The sequence below is a fragment of the Vulpes lagopus genome, chromosome 23 (genome assembly GCF_018345385.1).
Source record: "Vulpes lagopus strain Blue_001 chromosome 23, ASM1834538v1, whole genome shotgun sequence".
NCBI lineage: Eukaryota > Metazoa > Chordata > Mammalia > Carnivora > Canidae > Vulpes > Vulpes lagopus.
In genome coordinates, this window is record NC_054846.1 from 28,127,216 (window position 1) to 28,146,742 (window position 19,527).

Here is a 19,527-nt window from a genome sequence, read left to right on the forward strand (position 1 = left end):
TTATGATTCAATTATAAAATAATATCCATGAATCCGTTCTGGTAAAAATAAAAGGGAGAGAATAGACATATCTCCTATGCAGAGGAATTATAAATAATTTATGTAGGTACTTAGTCCTTAAAGATATATAACAGAACTCTCTTAAGTACTGGAGAAATATGGAAAAGAATAACTTGACATGGAAGAAACCTGATGAACACTACCTCAATTGTGTGACCAATGTTTAATACTATTAAGTATACAGTATTGGATGTTCTACAAAATACCTGAACAGTACTTCTTAAAACTGTCAAGGTCATCTGAAACAGGGGAAGTCTACTGTCACAACCAACAGGAGCTGCAGAAGACATGACAGTACAATAAAGTGAAATCTAAATAAAGTGGGCTTAAAAAAAAAATAAATAGAGTAGGCTTTAGTCCATAATGTGTCACTTTTGGTTGATTAATTGTGACAGTTATACCATGATAATAGAAGACCTTAATTGCAGAATCTACATATTTGGTGTAGGGTAATTGTATGTACTATCTTTGCAATTTTCCTATAAATCTAAAACTATTATAAAATATTTTTCTAAAAAAGATTGATGGTTCTGTAATTCTGTTAGGTATAGTCATATTCCTGTTATGTATCTAAATGTTTAAGAGGCTTATTTTCCCATGCTTTACCAACTGAATGTGTTGTCAGACTTTTGGAATTTTGATAGATTTGAACTGGTGTAATTCAGACTGTTATGTTTCTCTCATTATGAATGATTTGAGTATTTTCTCATACGTTCAATGGACATTTTTTCCCCCTTCTGTGAATTCTCACGTCTTTTGTTTATTTTTCTGTTAGGTTTTGGTTTTTCTCTTCTTTGTTTCAGGAGTTCTTTATAGAGAAGTTAGCTCTTCGTGTAATATAGGTTGCCAAAAATATATTTTTTCATTCTTTACTGTGTTTCTTATGCAGAATTTTTCCTTTTTTATATGGCGATATTTTTCTTTTATGTTTCTGGACTTTGAAACATAGTTAGAAAAGTCTTCACCACTCTAAGATTATAATGGATAATGGAATTATCCATATTTTCTCTCTGTACTTGTGGATTCCATTTTTACATTTAGATCTTAATATTTGAATTCTTCAGTTCCTCCCAAACATTGAAGCATTCTAAATGCGTAACTTTCTTTCAAATTACTCCTATATAGGCATCCTTATGGGCTTATATTGCTTTAAATGATTTATAGTAAAAGAAATGCTCATACATTTATTCTTGGTTGATAAAAAGTCTTTCTACAAAATGTATTACATGTTTCATTGTGACTTAATTCCACCTCATGGTTTAAAAATAATTTTACTGTAGTGAAAATTTCTTTTTTTTTTTTGTAGTGAAAATTTCTTTAAAATTTCTCATCGCTGTTAAATTGTAGTAAATTTAGCATTTTTTTCTTTTACTGATTATTAGTGTTGCGGATTATTCACGTATTCAGTTTTTTCCCCATCCATTTTCTCCTAAGATTACTGCTTCAGTTATTAACCCTGTCTGATTTACTTTCTCTTGTCCTCAGAACTCCTCACTGGTTTTATGGCTGCTCTGATACTCATATCTCTTTATTTGGTATTATTTAGAAATTTTATTTGTAGGCCAAATACCTGTTTTAACTCATTGAGAAAATGGAACCAATAGTGTTAGCAGTTGGTGCCTAATGTAGGATGAAGATTTCTTATGCCCTTTTGTATAGGTATTCATATTTTCCTCACATGTGATGAAACTAGTATTACTGAACTGAATTTTAACAGATATTTGGTGGGAAACTGTTTGGTAGTGCTGTGGAATATTGATTGACTCTTAGAAAATACCACCAGAAATGACCTGGTGAGTTTATTGCATAAAGGAGAGAACTACCTTTACAGAGTTGGTAGGATCTGCTAGGGAAAGGGGAGGGTGTGTGAATGAAGTAGGAAGGGAGAGCAAAGTTGGGATATTTATTGAGGATTTGAAGTCTTTAAGGACAGCTATTTCAGTGCAGGAACTGAACTAGTAAGGATTATGAATGATATAATAGTTTAGGATTGATCTAGCAAAGCAAGGGTTTTGAGGTGAGATTTTTTTTCAAAGTGTTTGAGAAAGTGAATGGTTATTTGCAGCTATTTATTAAAAAGTTGAATAGTGTGCTGTTGGTTTATATGGGGTTTTGGGGAAGTTCCTGAAATGAACAATGAAGTTATTTGCAAATCTTATCTGCCTGGACAAGAGTTTCCTGGAATAGTAAAGTCATGTTGAGGACAACTGAATACTGATGTCAATGTAGACTGTAAACTCTGGATGTAGATGGTTTCAGTTTTCCCTACCCATTCAGAACCACAATAAAGTTGGAATGTAATTATAAAAAGTATAATTCTTAGGACCAGCTACTAAGACAATATATTCCTTTGGTGAAGGGTTTGACATTGAATTCCCCCAAAGAATGAGGCCTAACTTTGATAATTAAGTTGTCTGAGACACTTAAGTAGGCAGTTGGATATAGGGGTCTGCAGCCAAGAGAAGAGATACAAAAGAATCAGAGATAGAAATTTGGGAGTTACTGTTTAGATTGAATTCTTGTGTCTAGATAAGTTTGTCTGAGGAAGCATAGAGTGAGAAGAAAAATACTTGAGCCTTAGAAGTTCTAGTGCCTGATAGCTATATGTATGTGGGTGTGTGCGCGCACATGCGTACATGTGTGCATGCGTGCAAACCTGTAAAGGAGTGGCTAGAGAGGTTGGAAGAAAGCGAGGATATGTGATCTCTGGAGATGTGGCTGAAAAGTAATGGTCTCAGAACATGAAGGCCTTATATGTCTAGGTGAAGAAAGATCTTTTGGCTCCAGTGGTGAATTTTCACTCTACAAGTTCTGTGCTTGTTCAAAATATAGACTGTTCACAACAATATTCAATTATGACATTCTTTACATAAGAATTGCCTAATGGGAATTTTTTTTTTTTTTTAAGATTTATTCATGAGAGAGACAGAGAGAGTAGAGACATAGGCAGAGGGAGAAGCAGGCTCCAGTGGGGAGCCAGATGTGAGACTGGATCCTGCCTGGATCATGTCCATAGCCAAAGTCAGATGCTCACCCACTGAGCCACCCAGGCATCCCACCTAATGGTAAATTGTTTGCAGGGTAGTTATTTGAAATTAAGAATATTTTCTTAGAAATAATTTTACTAATTTCCACATTACCCCGTAAAAATTAATCTCTCATTTTGATTGTGATTGAGGAGAGATCAGTGGTATATAGCCTGCAATTTAATTACAGTACATCTATTTGGTGTTAATGCTTCAGGAGTGTATGGTGGAAGAAGTAACATTTGTTGAATGCCTACAGTGTGCTAGGTATAGTCCATACATTCTAAATTATATATCACGTCTTTTTTTTTTTTAATTTTTTATTTATTTATGATAGTCACAGAGAGAGAGAGAGAGAGGCAGAGACACAGGCGGAGGGAGAAGCAGGCTCCATGCACCGGGAGCCTGATGTGGGATTCGATCCCGGGTCTCCAGGATCGCGCCCTGGGCCAAAGGCAGGCGCCAAACCACTGCGCCACCCAGGGATCCCCCTATCACGTCTTTTTGAAGTAGTTTTTTATTTCCTTCTCCAAAGAGGGATAAATTAAGGTTGGATTTCCCAGTGAGACTTTCTTTCCCCAGTGTCTATATGAAGGATTTGAACCCGGGTTAGGCTTATTCTCAGTTTTTCCTGAACCAGATGGACTTCCTGTGTGCTATATAAACCCTTGGTCAACCAATGCCATGGTTGTATATAATAAACACTTCACCTGCTCTTAATTAAATGAGGCATATGTTACCTTTCAGCTTTTGAGGAACAAGATTGAGCAGGTATTAAGCAATATAGTGAAGCAAAGAAGAAAGGATGTAGGCCCCACTCAGTCTTTGATTAACTAGGATCTTAGATCATAATCCATTTAATTCCTCTTAAGGGAGATATTCAGGTTAAAGAACAGTATCCTGTTTGACAGAATTCTGGTTAATTCAGACATTAATGTTTTTTATTTTTATTTTTTATTTTATTTTTGACATTAATGTTTTTTAAGTGTTTTTCTCTATCCTCATAGAAAATCTTTTTAAAAAGTCTGCTATTATTAATGGGTATACACATTTTGCCCTCTTTTTTTCTTCATTTCACCTTACTTCCACTGTTGGCAAGGGAAGTTGGTCACTATCCAGAAGGATTTGTCTTAAAGCTTTCATAAAGAGCTAGTTTTTAAAAAATGTGATAAACTATTACTGTGTTGTCAGTGACAGTAGCACATTCAGTTGTTTAGATATGTTTTGGTGAGAAAAGTTAGAAAGTTGCCCATATGCCTTTTTTTTTTTTTTAAGAGCAAATTCATTTTTATCTCGTGCTGGGCATGGCTAAGAACATTCTCAATGGGAGAATATTACAATAAATATTTACAAAGTGGGAGATATTATGAGATTTGAGCTTTGAAAATGTTTAGAAGACAACACAATTATTTGGTGGTAATTGAAAAATATGTCATGTGAATAGAATTAAATTGCTATTTTTGAAGGGAATTAAAGTTTCATTCTTACAGTACCTATATGAATATGACCTTTTTAGTATCTAAACATTTTTACGTCTTTCTATTCAAATGAGGTCCCTGAAATGCTTTTTAAATTTCTTACTTGTTGGAGTTAGGAGGCGTTTAAAAGAGTGAATGATTAGCTGAGCCTCACAGGATATCTTTACGTTAGTGGGGTCATCATATTATCACCATGTGGTAAAGTCTGATCTTTTCAGTTTCCTGAGCAGTTCATTTTGAGGTGATGTGGTACTGTAGAATTCTTTGTTACTTAAGGATAAAGTAGAGCATCATTTCAGAAAGACATGGTGAGAAATAATTTGGCTTGATATAACCAATTTTGCGGGGATATGAGTGATAGGATGAGGGTGGGGAGGGACGCAAAGATTTAAAAAAATATTTCAGTCCTTAAGAAGTTTATAATATGGTGAAACCCAGGAACTTTCCATTTACATAGTTCACTTAATTCTGATGAGTAAATCAATTTAGAAGACCAGATTTTAGATTTGAGGATTGGTCGAGAATGGCCTTAGAATAGAAGCTTTTGTTTTGTTTTGTTTTAATGGTGTATTTTATTTTTTAATGGTTTTGGCCTTTTAGGTTTTATTTGAATTCCAGTTAACGGTGTTAAATTAGTTTCAAGTATACAACATACTGATTCAGCAATTCACATATCACCTGGTGCTCATCACCACAAGTGCACTTCTTATTCGTCATCATCTGTTTAACCCGTCCCCTATATCCTCCTCCCCTCTGGTAATCATCAATTTGTTCTCTGTAGTTAAGAGTCTGTTTTTTGATTTGTCTCTTTTTCCCCCCTTTGCTCATTTGTTTTCTTTCTTAAATTCCACATGCGTGAAATCATGTTATTTGTGTTTCTCTGACTTATTCCACCAGGCATTATATTCTCTAACTCCATCTATGTTGTTGCAAATGCAAAAGATTTCATTCCTTTTTTTGTGGCTGAATAATATTCCATTACACACACACGCATACATATGTGTATCTCACTTCTTTATCCATTCATCTATTAGTGGATACTTGGCTGCTACTATAATTTGGCTATAGTTAATAATACTGCTATAAACATACAGGTGCACCGATCCCTTTGATTTAGTAGTTTTGTATTCTTTAGGTAAATGCTTGGTAGTGCAATTCCTGGGTCATAGGGTAGTTCTATTTTAAAATTTTGATGAACCTTCATACTGTTTTCCACAGTGGCTGCACCAGTTTGCATCCCCACCAACAGGGCAGAGGTTTCCTTTTTCCCACATTCTCACCAACATGTTGTTTCTTGTGTTGTTTTTAGTCACTGACAAGTGTGAGGTGATATCTCATTGTAGTTTATTTGCATTTCCCTGATGGTAAGTGATGATAAACATCTCTTCATGTGTCTGTAGGCCATCTAGATGTATGTCTTCTTTGGAGAAATGTCTATTTCTTCTGCCTTTGTATTTTGTTTGTTTGTTTTTAAGATTTATTCTAGAGAGAGAGAGAGCAGGGGGAGAGGCAGAGGGAGAGAATATCCAATATCCATGAGATCAGGACCTGAGCCAAAGCCAAGAGCTGAGTGCTCAACTAACGAAACCACCCAGGCATCTTCTGCCCATTTTCTAATTGGATTTTTTGTTTTTTGGGTGTTGAGCTTTCTAAGTTCTTCATATATTTTAAATATTAACCCTTTATTGGATATGTCATTTGCAGATACCTTATCCCATTTTGTAGATTGCCTTTTGGTTTTACTGATTGCTTAATTTGCTTTGCTGTGCAGAAGCTTTTTAATTTGATGTAGTCCCAATAGTTTATCTTTGCTTTTATTTCCCTTGTCTCAGGAGACCTATCTAGATAAATACTGTGTTGGCTGATGTCAGAGAAGTTACTGCCTGTGTTCTCTTCTAGGATTTTTATGGTTTCTGGTCTCCTATTTAGGTGTTTAATCCATTTTGAATTTATTTTTGTGTATGGTGCAAGAAAGTGGGCCATTCTTTTGCATGTTGCTGACTGGTTTTCTCAATACCATTTGTTGAAGAGACTTGTCTTTTTCACATTGGATATTCTTTTCTTTGTCAAAGATTAATTGGCCATATAATTGTGGGTTCATTTCTGGGTTTTCTGTTCTGTTCTATTGATGTATGTGTCTGTTTTTGTGCCAGCATCATACTGTTTGGATTACTGTAGCTTTATAATATAACTTGAAGTCCAGAGTTGTGACGCCACCAGCTTTGCTTTTCTTTTTCAAGATTGCTTTGGTTAGTTGGGGTCTTTTGTGGTTCCAAACAAATTTTAGGATTGTTTGTTCTAGTTCTGTGAAAGATGCAGTTCGTATTTTAATAGAATTTGCATTAAATGTGTAGATTGCTTTGGGTAGTATAGACATTTTAACAATATTTGTTCTTTAAATCCTTGAAAAGAATGTCTTTCCATTTCTCTGTATCATCTTCAATTTCTTTCCTCAGTGTGTTACAGTTTTCAGAGCACAGATCTTTCACCTTTTTGGTTAGGTTTATTCTTAGGTATCTTAGTATTTTTGGTGCAATTATAAATGGGATTGTTTTCTTAATTTCTTTTTGTGTTGCTTCATTATTAATGTATAGAAATGTAACAGATTTCTGTACATTAGTTTTGAATCCTGAAGTTTTACTGAATTTATCTGTCCTAGCAGGTTTTTTGTTTGTTTGTTTGTTTGTTTGTTTGTTTGTTTTTTGTGGAGCAATTAGTGTTTCCTATGTATGGTATCATGTCTTTGGTAAATAGTGAAAGTTTTGCTTCTTCTCTACCAATTTAGAGGCCTCTTTATTTCTTTTTATTGTCTGAATGCTATGGCTAAGAATTTCAGTACTGTGTTGAATTCAAAAGATGAGTGTGGACATCCCTGCCTTATTCCTGACTGTAGAGAATAAGCTCTCAGTTTTTTTTCCCATTTAGGATAATATTAGCTTGAGTTTTTCATATATGGCTTTATAATGTTGAAGTACGTTCCTCTAAAATTACTTTGTTGAGGGTTTTTTTTTTTTAATCATGAATGGGTGTTGTACTTTGTCAAATGCTTTTTCTATATCTATTGAAATGATCATATGGTTCTTATCTTTTCTCTTATTTTTTTTTAGATTTTATTTTTAATTAATCTATACACCCAACTTGGGGCTTGAAGGGTGGACATTATATCTATTGAACCAGCCAGGTGCTCCTCCTTTCTCATATTGATGTGATGTGTCATGTTGATTGATTTGTGGGGATTGACCCACCTTTACACCCCAAAAATAAATCTCACTTGATCTTGGGGAATGGTTTTTATAATGTATTGTTGGATCTAGTTTGCTAAGATTTTGTTGATTTATGCATCTGTGTTCATCAAGGATATTGGCCTATAGTTCTCATTTGTGGTGGTGTCTTTATCTGGTTTTGGTATCAGGGTAATGTTGGCCTTGCAGAATGAATTTGGAAATTTTCCTTCCTATTCTATTTTTTGGAATAGTTTGAGAAGACTAGGCATTAACTCTTCTTTAAATGTTTAGTAGAATTTGCCTGTGAAACCATCTGGTCAAACTTTTGTTTGTTGGGAGTTTTTGGATTACTGATTCACTTTCTTTGCTGGGAATTGGTCTGTTCAGATTTTGTATTTCTTGTTTCAGTTTTGGTAGTTGATATGTTTCTAGGAATTATCCATCTTCTCTAGGTTGCCCAATTTGTTGGCATATAGTTTTTTAGACTATTCCCTTGTAATTGTATTTATTTCTCTGAGGTTGGTTGTTATTTCTTCCCTCTCATTGTTATATATTGGAGTTATTTCTCTTTTGTTCTTTGTTAACTCTTTCTAGAGGTTTATCAATTGTATTGATTTTTTTTTCCTCAAAGAACCAGTTCCTGGTTTCATTGATCTGTTTTTTTTAGTTTCTATATTACTTATTTCTGCTCTAATCTTTATTATTTCCTTCGTTCTGTTCATTTCAGGTTTTGTTTGTTCTTTTTCTGACTCTGTTAGGTGTAATAAGTTGTTTGAGATTATTCTTGCTACTGAGGTCTGTATTGCTATGAACTTTTGTCTTAGAACTGCTTTTGTTGCATCCCAAAATATTTGGACCACTGTGCTTTCATTTTCATTTGTTTCCTTGTACTTTATTTCTTCTTTTACTTTGTGATTGACCCACTCATTGCATAATAGTATATATTATTTATCTATGTATTTATGCTCTTTCCAGAATTTTTCTTGTGGTTGACTTTTAGTTTCATAGTGTTGTGGTCAGGAAAGTTGCATAGTATGACTTTGATGTTCTGAATTTGTTGAGACTTGTTTTGTGGGCTAATGGGAAATCTGTTCTGGAGAGTGTTTCATGTACACTTCAAAAGAATGTGTATTCTGCTGTTTTAGGATGGAATGTTCTGAATGTATCTGTTAAATCCATCTGGTCTAGTGCGTCATTCAAAGCCATATTTCCTTATTGAGTTTGTTTAGATGATCTGTCCATTGATGTAAGTCCCCTATTATCGTATCATTATTGATTAGTTCCTTCATGTTTGTTATCAACTGTTTTATATATTTGGGTACTCTTATGTTGGGTGCACAAATATTTACAATTGTTTTATCTTCTTGTTGGATTGTCTCCTTTATTGTTATATAATGTTCTTTGTTTCCAGTTTTCTTTTGACACCCATTTGCATGATAAATGTTTCTCCATCCCCTTACTCTCAATGTGCTGGCATCCTTAGGTCTAAAATGAGTCTCGTTTTTAAGATGAGTCTTGTTGTTTCTTAAATCTGTTCTGTCACCCTATGTTTTTTGGTGGCATTTAGTCCAGTTTCATTCAGAGTAATTATTGATAGGTATGTATTTATTGTCATTTTATTATTTTGTGTTTTTTTCTGAAGATTTTCTCTGACCCTTGTCTTTCTCTCTTTCATGGTTTGTTGATTTTCTTTAGTGATATATTTGGATTTCTTTCTCTTTATTCTTTGCGTGTTAGTGGTTTTTGATATATGGTTACCATCAGGTTTGTATATAATCTGCATATAGCAGTCTATAGTAAGTTGATGGTCATTTATGTTTGAATCCATTCTTTATTCCTCTTCTCACATTTTATGTATATATTGTTGTATTTTACATCCTTTTATTTTGTGAGTTTCTTGACTGATTTTTTACAGAAAAACTCATTTTTACTGCTATTGTGTTTCATACCTTTATACTGTTACTTTTGGTCTCTCCTTTCCACTCAGAGAGTCCCCTTTAATATTTCTAATTGGGCTGGTTTGGTAGTCATGAACTCCTTTAGCTTTTGTCTGGAAATCTTTATCTCTACTTCTATTTTGAATGATAGCTTTGCTGGAGAGAGTCTTCTTGACTGTAGATTTTTCTCATTCAGCACTTGAATGCATCATGCCAGGCCCTTCTGGCTTGGAATGTTTCTACTGAAAAATCCCCTGCTAGCCTTATGGTTTTCCCTTTTAAGTTACTGTCTCCTTTTGTCTTTCTGCTTTTAAAATTTTCTGTCACTATATTTTGCCAGTTTAACTAGTCTGTCTTGGGATGAATCTGCTTTTGTTGATTTTGATGGAAGTTCTCTGTGCCTCCTTTTGTTTTCTTCCCCAGATCAGGGAATTTTTTAGTTATTATCCAAATGAATTTTCTGTCCCCTTTCTCTTTCTTCTTTTTGGACTCCCGTAATTTGGATGTTTTTACGTTTGGTTAAGTCACTATATTCCTTACATTTATTCTCGTTTTGCATAATTCTTTTTGCTCTCTTTTGTTCAGCTTGATTACTTTCTATTACTCTGTCTTCTCAGTAATTCATTCCTTTGCTTCTTTCAGCCTTTCATTCCATCAAGAGTGTTTCTCATTTTGTTTATTGAGCCCTTTATATCTGTTGTTATTTATCTCTCTGTTAAGGGTCTTACTCATGTCTTCCACTTTTTTCTCAAGTCAGTGAGTGCCCTAATGATCATTGTTTAAGATGTATTACTTATATCTGTTTTGATTAGATCTCTGGCCATGACCTTGTCTTGTTTTTTGATTTGAGACATTTTTCTCTGTCTTCTCATTTTAAGTCTTACTGCCTTTTTCTTTGTGTTAGGAAAGTCAGCTTAAGTCTCCTGTTCTTAAGGTAATAGCCTTATGAAAAGAGGTTCTGTAATGCCCTGCTGTGTAGTGTCTCCTGTTCCCCAGGGCCTGGCACTTCAGAGAGTGCCTCCAGAGTGTGTTGTGTGCACTCTCCTTTTGTATTCTGGGTGCTCTATCCTTCAGGCCAATTGTGTGCAGAAGCTTTCCTGCTATGGGCAATGTTTTGTCTTTGGCCTGAATGTGGTGAGTATTAACCTTGTGTGCTCTTCTCTGTTTGTGAAATGAGACCTGTTGCCACAGCCACCAGAACCAACGCCCCACAGAACTCCTCGGTCGAGAGACTGGGTATAGGCAGGAGTTTGGGCTGGCCTTGTAGGGGAGGGGGCCCACCTTGCCAGGGCAAGGTGAGTAAGTCTGGGAAGGGTGTGGTTCCACTGGAGCATTAGAAGGCGGGGCTTGGTGCAAGCAAGTTAGGTAGCTGGTGGTGGTGCTACATTGATAACCTCAGGGGGCCTTGTGCTTTTACTGAAGTGTGAGGAGAGGGAAGTATAGCCTCTCCATGAAGGCCGTCTCTCTGGGACGTGCTCGAGATGAGCAAATCAGCTACCACCGTGTGCCCTAGGAGCTCTTAAGATCGCTGTTTCCATGCTGTATGTCCATGGGTTGTTTGCCTTCATTCTAAGAGCAGCACAGTGCCCTTGGGGCTCTATCCCAGCCAAGCCAGCTGACCACTAAAATTCCAAGCTTTAACTCTGTTAGTTGCAAGAACTCAGGATATTCAGCGCTTCTCCCTTTCTAAGCCAGTTGCTGTGGAGATTGATTTTTCCCTGTGTGCTTTCATCCTTCTCTGCAACTGTGTCTCTCTCCCCACCTCAGTGGCCAACATCTGTTTCTCTCCCAAGCCCTGTCTCTGTACTTACTACCTTTTTAAGTGTGGCTTCTTCTCTACTTTTAGTTGTGGAGTTTGTTCTGCTGGTCTTTGGGTCAATTTTGGGGTGTTTAAGATTATTTGATGGTTACATAGTTGTATTCATGGGACAAGGTGAGCTTAGGGTCTCCTACCATCTTTCATCCTCCATCTAGAGCAGCAGCTTTTTCAACCTTTTTCGTCTCTGGACTTCTTTATGTTCTTTAATGTTAATTTACTTAAAATGAATAAACATTACAAGTTAATCACAGTGCATATTTTAAATGAAAAATAATTTTAAAAACATGGCAATAATATTACTGTTATTTTATGTATTTGTAAATCTCTTTCCTGTCTAGCTCAATAGGAAACAGCTGGATTCTCTCCTCTACTTTTGCTTTTCCGCCTGTTAACAGTATTCCATGCAGTGTAGTTTTTGGAAAACTCCCCTGTACACTTGAGAGAAAAGTGAGAATGGCAAGTAACTTCTTAGTATCACTATAAAAATAATTTTGATCTCAGGACCAGACATCCCTGTAAAGATTTTACAGATTACACTTTGAGAACCTCTGCTTTAGATCAAAATGAAATTAGATCCTAATCCCATTCTTGACCTTCTCTCAGTTGGATATTCTTAGGGGCAATTTTTTGTTTTTTAAAGATTTTATTTATTTATTCATGAGAGACACAGAAAGAGGGAGGCAGAGACACAGGCAGGGGGAGAAGCAGGCTCCATGCAGGGAGCCTGGTGTGGGACTCGATCCCGGGTCTCCAGGATCACACCCTGGGCTGAAGGTGGCACTAAACTGCTGAGCCACCCGGGCTGCCTTTAGTAAACTGCAATTGGAGTATTGTACATATGGCCAGATTTTATTAGCAACTGAATATAACTCTATCTTTTTTAATTCCCATGAAAGCCTAATGAGTTGGTGTTGCTCCCACAATACTAAGTGAGGAAACAGACTCAAAAATTTTAACAAATTTGCCTGAGATCACATAGTTTGCAAGTCTGGCCATTTCCAATTGATAATGCCTAAGTGACATTAAAAAGGAATGAAAGGTACAAAAGAACCAAAGCCTTTATAGCTCCAAGGCTATTCAAAGTAGAAGATACCCAGAAGTAGATTCCAGAATTGGAATTTGGTGAGTTACTGGAGCTTAACAAAAATTGCCCCTAAGATGGCAGCCCGGTGGCTCGGCAGTTTACTTGGAAAATTAAAAGGATATTTTCTGTTTATGTTTATTTCTTATCTCGGTGATCAGAAAATATCTTTAAGAATTCGTGGGCAACAGGATTGGCCTATACTCAAATCTTAGGAGGCACCGTTCCCAGAGAGGGCCCCAAAGCTGTTTTGCTGGCTCTGGAGCAGCTGACTAACCAGATGTATAGCACATTGATCTGGTCATAATTGCTTTCATCCTAGAGCAGAGCAAGTTAACACAATTTAGATCAAGAGCCACATAAGAAGATCCTGACCTCAGGATAACCTCTCATTTCCTACCTTTGAAACAGGGAACAATTCCTAACTTCTAGCCACCAAATTGCATGGGAACATATAGCTACATCTAAAGATTGTGACCTTTTGACTTTCTTAACACTTTATACAGATGGATTCAGAATAATAAAAGAAACAATAGTCTTAACCTACTGTTCTTTGTTGAACAGAGAAATAATCCTTCCCCTTCTCTACTTATTTTTTCCTATTGAAATCTTTCTAGACCATTCCTATAGATGCAGTAGACCGGAGACTGTTTATAAACTCATCCTTTTCCAAAAAAAGCATACCAAAAGTGTGACAACTCTTTTGTCTGTGTTAGACAGCAAATCATCGTTTCTTGATACACACATTTTCAGATCATTGCTCTTGAATGATTATTCTCCACATATTCCTACTGGGTTTTATGGAGCTTTATTTTCTAGAGATTTCAACTTCATTTCTGCTATGATGCACTTGGTAGAATAGATAATTTCATATATGGAAAACTATAAGCTACTGGATAGACAAGAGGGATCCACAAAAAATTGTGAGCAATTTTTTAAGATTTTATTTATTTATTCAAGAGAGAGAAAACAAACAAGTGGGAGAGAAACATGCAGACTCTGTGTTGAGCGTGGAGCCCAACTCAAGGGCCTGATTCCTGGACCAGAGCCAAAACCAAGGGTCAGACGTGTAACCAAGAGAGCCGCCCAGGTGCTTGTGAACAATTTCTAACCCATTAACTATAAAACCACTTTTCTATCCCTTTCATTTTTGGAAATTTAAGGTTATTGTAGAAATAACCTTAAATCTAGTACATAAAGTACAGTTCACATATTTCTTACTTTGGTGATAAGAAATTCAAGTGCTTACAACGTGAGCATGGAATACTTATTGAAAGCATTAACTGCACAATCGAGAACTGTTGTTTTACTTTGTAAGTCTTCCTGATACCAAAGGAACTACCACCATAATAGAAGTCTCTGTGCTTGACTTTAGGAAGACATACTGAGTTGGAAAAAAAAAAAAAAAAAAGGAAGGGCAGCAATCATCAAAAATGTCATGAAATGAGAGGAAAAAGAAATACGGAGGTAATAAAATGTATTGAGGTGTTTTGTAAGCATTGTAATTTTGTTGACTTACGTAGATAGTATCTTTCTACTTAGAAAAAAAACAGGACCCAGATGTTTACACATCATCACATCCTTTGGAGTTGTATACCTTTCTGATGACTGATGGCATTAAACCACCTATAATTTTGGCTAAATCCTCATAGGCCACTGATACATATTTTCTAAGTGTCCAGAGTTACAGCTATGTGATATTCCCAACTTATGTAGGATCAAATTATGGATCTTAGCCTTAGCCAGTTACCATTAACTTTGTTTTGGTAGTTGACTTTTTTTTTTTTAAGATTTTATTTATTTGTTCATGAGAGACAGACACATAGAGGCAGAGACATAGGCAGAGAGAGAAGCAGGCTCCATGCAGGGAGCCTGATGCGGGACTCCATCCTGGGCTTCTAGGATCATACCCTGGGCCTAAGGCAGGCGCCAAACTGCTGAGCCTCCCAGGCATCCCAGGATAGTTGACTTATAATTCCACTTAGTTTTCAAATATGCTTTTTATTTTCTTCATGTCTATTTGTCCTGTATGTTGCAATACACTAGATAGAATGACAGATATTATATGGTATATAATGTTATTATATCAGTGGCTGTGGTTTATTATACTTAGAACTAAAATACTTCAGTATATAACCTAGTCCTGTATTTGAAGGACTGGGTTATAATGTCCATAAAAGTAATCACAGAAATGACTTGCTATGTAGGAAGGTAACATCTGTGTTCATTTAGTAACGAGTGTGCCCTGTTTCTCTGATGGAGTGTCTAATACTTGACAGTACTGTTTTCAGAGAGTTCATTGATAATTATAAATAATTTTATTTAAAAATACACTGGGTAGGTCTTTTGGGTGGTGCCCTCTGCACACACTCTGCATCCCTTGTAGCCATGCCTCACAAAATTGAAGAATTCAAGAACTTTCTGCTCATGGCCAGGCTAAAGGATGCCAAATCTGTCAAGATCAGGAAAAATATGGATAATGTGAAGTTTAAAGTTTGATACAGCAGATACCTTTATACATTGGTCATCACAGATAAAGGGAAAGAAGAGAAACTGAAGCAGTCCCTACCCCCAGGTTTGGCAGTGAAGGAGCTGAAATGAACCTGGCACACTGATTTGAAGTGTATTAAAATTCTTAAAAATACATACATATATATGTATATATGTGTGTGTGTGTGTGTGTGTGTGTGTGTGTGTGTGTATAATGGCTAGTCTAGAAAGGCTGGATGGCATTGGAGGTCACATACCTCTTCTCAGAAGTGTGGCAGTAAAACTAGGAATAGTTGAAAATTTTTCCTGACTGTTTGTGGTATTGAGTCTGGAAATTGTCTTTATAATTCTCCCCAAGAAGAAATGATCAGAGGCCTACTAAAGGAGGAAAGAGGCATGTTTACAGGTCTTCTGTAAAGGTAATATTTATAGTATTATCTACTTTGTATAAACCTAGTTTTAAGAATACTTTAAAAATTCTATTAAAATATTCTCATTAGGAAATAATTTGCACATTTTAATATAACAGTAAATGAAATTTGGTGACTTTTACAGATAATTTGATGTTGCTAAAATTGCTTTATGGTGTGGTTTTTCTTTTGAAAAAGATCGCACATTCTTTGACTCAATTTTATTCAAGAATATTACAAAAATTAAAAGGAAAAATAGTTTGTATTTCACTTGTGATATGCACATGAGCCAACTTATTTATGAACAGATTAATGGAAGGAGCACATGGGTATTAAATTTCTATTTTATCAGGATTTACTTAGTAGATTAATGAATCTATGATGACTCAAGTTTTGAGCTTTTGTTTCCTCATTTGCATAACAGGAATGGTAAATAATTATACCTTTTTACCTTACAGAGTCATTTTAAGAACCAAATAAGATGTGAAGACTGCTTATAAACTCCATAGGGCTAGGTACATAATGGTGCCATTCATGTTATTTTAATAGTAAATTGGTAAATGAATTATCTACATGTGTCTATTAGTACATATCTCATCTTTGGGGAGAAAAGCAATTTTATTTTTATTTAACATTGAATGATATATTTAAGGATAATTTTAAACCTTTAAAATTCTAATGGATAAATACATAATAAATAGTTATACAATGTATAGGATCTCATTTTATAAATATCCAGAGGATTTTTAAACTGACAAAAAAGTATTTGAGGCAAAAAGACAAAGGATTGTTGTCTAAAAAAGATTTTATCATAACTGATACTTTTTGCAAATTAAGCACCTTCCTTATATAGCTTGTTCTGTCTCCTGTTTGTTATGACCTCATACGTTCTTGAACATATTTAATAGCTTTCATGGATGAGACTGAAGGTAGAACTGAATTCTCAGCATTTTCCCTAAAATGGAGCAGTAATTTGCTAATCTTAATTTTTTTTTTCAAGGCAGTTTTTGGTTTATTTGTGAAACAGAGGAAAATATTTTCATTTTCCCATTTAGAAAGTACTGTCGACCAAGTATATTGAGGTGATTTCCTAAAAAACTTGCTGTTTCTTTATAGAAACTGAGAGGGTTATTGAGAGGATATGTTTAAAGCACTAAGAAAACATGATGGAAAGAAACAACATAAAAAACAAGTATAGGGGATCCCTGGGTGGCGCAGTGGTTTGGCGCTTGCCTTTGGCCCAGGGCGCGATCCTGGAGACCCGGGATCGAATCCCACATCAGGCTCCCGGTGCATGGATCCTGTTTCTCCCTCTGCCTATGTCTCTGCCTCTCTCTCTGTCTCTCTGTGACTATCATAAATAAATAAAAATTAAAAAAAAAAAAAAAACAAGGGATCCCTGGGTGGCGCAGCGGTTTGGCGCCTGCCTTTGGCCCAGGGCGCGATCCTGGAGACCCGGGATTGAATCCCACATCAGGCTCCCGGTGCATGGAGCCTGCTTCTCCCTCCGCCTGTGTCTCTGCCTCTCTCTCTCTCTCTGTGACTATCATAAATAAATAAAAAATTTTAAAAAAATTAAAAAAAAAAACAAGTATAATATAGCTAGATGATTTAACATATGTGTAATTGGAGTCCCTAAGTATTATGCTCTGAATGTTTGGTCCCCCAAATTTCATGTCAAAATCCTAATGCCCATTGTGATGGTATTAGGATGTGAAGTTTTAGGGAGGTGCTGAGGTCATGAGGGTAGGGCTTTCATGTGTGGGATTAATGCTTATATAAAAGAAATCCTCCAAAAGCTCCCTAGCCCCTTTCACCATGTGAGAATACAGCAAGAAGTCTGTAGCACAGAAGAGGGTCCTCACATGATCATGCTGGCACCTTGATCTCAGACTTTCAGCCTCCAGACCATTAGAAATTTGTTGTTTATAAGCTATCTAATCTATGGTATTTTGTTATAGCAGCAAAGCAGATTAAGACATTGATGAAATGGTTGGGGGCAAGGGGCAAAAGAATATTTGAAGAAATAATGGCTATTTTTCAGAACTCGTAAGACCACTGATGGAGGAAGTTTGGTGAACCCAAAATAGGATAAATAACGAACTCTTACCTTTGGTATTTTAGAAAACTATTCATAGCATTACTAAGCTAAAAGAAATAATAATTCTATTTATTAAGTAGTTAACAACTTAAAAGTAGGAGTCAGTAGTACTATGTCTGCCTGCTGTTATGTTTTCCTCAGCATACTGTTCCAGATCACAGTGCTGAAACCCACATAAAAACAGGAGGAGGAAAAGACATGTTAGTTACAGAGGAATCATAAGAATTTTCAAAGTTGACTTTTCAACTACTATGTAAGTTAAAAGACAGTGGAATAACCCCTTTAAAGTGCTAAAAGAAGTAGACAACCAGTAATTCTATACTCTGAAAATATCCTTAGAAAAATAAAAATGAAATAAATATATTCTTGCATAAACAAAAGCTGAGAGAAGTCATTAGCAGCATACCCACACTTCAGGAAATATTAAGGAAGTCCACCAGGCTACAGGAAAAAATTCTCAAGTAGAAGCATGATTGAATAGAGAGTACTGTAATAGCTAAATATGGCAGGCAAGGCTGTTAATTGCTTAAACCAGTAGTTTTAACAATGTCTCATATTCCATTAGAAATGTTATATTGGAAAACAGTATAACATGTAGAAGTAATTATGTGACCACAGTAGCAAAAAGAGGAAGTAAATAGAATTAAATTACAAGAATCTCAACATGATAAAAGTACTAGTTTAAGATAGAAAATAAAGATGCATTTTTGTATCTTTACAGTAACCACTGAAAGAATGATGCTAAAAGATAGGCCTATAGAATACATAAAATAGAATAATAAATATTTGATTAATATTTATTAAAGAAGAACAAAAGACAGAAGAGAATGGGGTCAAATGGAAAATAAAATAGAAAGATGGTAGACTTAAACTCAACTATATCAGTAATTAAATGCAAATGGACTAAATGTTTCCATTATAAAACGGATTATCAGCCTGAATAAAAAAAAAGCAAAACCCAACTATATGCTGTTCACAAAGCATAAACAATTTCAGAGTAAAAATATGGGAAACAATGTAGCATGCAAATGTTAGCTAAGAAATGGCATGTGTGACTATACTAGTAGATACAGTAGCTTTAGGCAAGAAACATTAGTGGAGATAAAAAGGGATAATGTTAAAAGGGTCAATGTATTAGAAAGATATAACAGTTCTAATTTGTATATACATAATGTAAAGCAAAAATTGAGCTAAAAGGAAAAGAGTCCACAATTATAGTTGTAGATTTAATAAACCTCTCTGATAGAACAAGTAGACAAAAAAATCTGTAAAGAAACGAACAGTGACCTTTACCTCACACCAACTACAAAAAAGTAATTGAAAATGGTCAATGGTCTTAAATTGTAAGGCTAAAAATATAAAACTTGTAGGATAAAAATATAGAAAAAATATTTGTGATAATGTACCAGAAATTTTAGGATGCAAAGAGAACCAACCATAAAAAACAAAAGAGAACAAAAGGCAAGCCATAGAACAGAGATGTCCAATGCATGTTCGACAAAGGACTTAAACCCAAAGAAGTCTTAAGACAACTCTATTTAAAGTGGACAAAAGATTTGAGGAAGTTATATGAATTATATGAATAGATCATAAGTACATGAAAGTAGTCACTAGGAAAATACAAATTAAACAGATGAATCAGAATGACTAGAATTTTAAAAAGATAATGTGGTTATGATGTGGAATGTAAAACTGTACAGCCACTTTGGAAAATGGGCCATTCTTTAGAAAGTTAAGTGGACATCTACCATAATGACCCAGCAAAAAAGATTTGTACAAGAATGTTCATAGGAACTTTAATCACTGTATTCAGAAACTGGAAACAAATGTTCATTAACAGGCTAATGAAGAAAATGTGGTATATCCATATAGTGGAATACTCTTCAGCAACAGCAAGAAAC

General features: G+C 35.3%; 1 protein-coding gene and 1 pseudogene across 3 annotated transcripts in view; both read left to right on the forward strand.

Annotated features, from left to right (window-relative positions):
* The window catches only part of CDK17 (cyclin dependent kinase 17), a 110,832-nt gene that overhangs the window by 15,018 nt on the left and 76,287 nt on the right, over positions 1–19,527 (forward strand). The gene's annotated exons all lie outside the window — the stretch shown is intronic.
* Positions 14,780–16,749, forward strand: LOC121481219 (annotated as a pseudogene).